Source organism: Thunnus albacares, chromosome 12, assembly GCF_914725855.1.
Source record: "Thunnus albacares chromosome 12, fThuAlb1.1, whole genome shotgun sequence".
NCBI lineage: Eukaryota > Metazoa > Chordata > Actinopteri > Scombriformes > Scombridae > Thunnus > Thunnus albacares.
Window position 1 is genome coordinate 13,498,415 of NC_058117.1, and position 1,253 is coordinate 13,499,667.

Sequence of the window (1,253 nt, forward strand, 5' to 3'; positions counted from 1 at the left end):
TGATGGTTCTTGAGACTGAAAAATCATGAACATGAACCAGCAGTAAGTGAGACAAGTATATGGGAGTTTATTTATTCTGACCTCGACAAACACACACAAGTGTGCAAACATATTTTCTAGGGTTTATACAGAAACATTAAGTATGCCCAGTAAGTGGGAGGACTTTAAATAAGTGACACACGAGTGGCACATACCCAAAGTGATTTAGGTTTTTAGACTCAGATGACACTTAAATATTGGTTTCTTGATGTTTTTGTCCTACAGGTTTGTCCTACATTTTTTTAGCCACTGAAATATAAATTGTCTATCAGGTTATAACTGTTAAGTATAAAATTTCTTAGGAGAATAAGATTTGATGCTTGAACTATGGGTAAAATCTTTTCACAGCTCATTTGAGAAGTGTGCTTATGTTTTAAACAGCACTGATTGGACGAGCTGGGCTGCATAAATTAATGTAAATGCAAAATGATCTGTTGAACCATCTATAAGTGATTTACTATGGGGTGCACAGGCTTATCACTGGCTGGCAGCATGAGCAGGTTACATAAAGAAAACACACAATGGTCGGCACAAAATCACACCACAATGAGAACCTTAACAACAATCGTGTTGAATAACACCCAGGTATTGTGTTCAGTTATGAAACCATTTCTCCCATTGTCTCAGACAGAAAACAATTGAAATCTAGGTCAGTGGGGTACGCAAGGGAGAAGAGCTTCCCAACATTTCAGCACAGACAGACACTTGAACCCCCTGACAATAGTCAAGCAGAAGCAGCTCGTCTGCACAGGCCTATATTGGGTCATTGTTAGTCATGTTGTTAATTAGATCTATTATGACCTACACAATCACATTAACTGCCATTAAATGCATATTAACCACCAACTGTTTAATAATGAAATATCAAATTTACCTAAATGGATTGATAATGATGATGTGATTGATGTCTTTATGTGGAAACACAGCTCAGATAAAATCCTTTCCTGATTATAAATGAACAAAGCCCTTTTGTCTTGGTATAAAAAGTAATATTTTTATGAATAAAAGCAGTTGGTGCTAAGTTTGAGGGAAAAGACTGCCCTCAATCTTCTGAATAAATCTGATGACAACTCTGTCCATCCTTTTGCTGTTTCAGAGTGTTAGATGAATTGGAGCCACTGCGCATCAATGTGCCATACCTGCAGGGAAGAGGGTCAGGCTCAAATGTGGCTCTCTACTCACGCCCGTTCACTTAATCAACAACACCCTCTTTG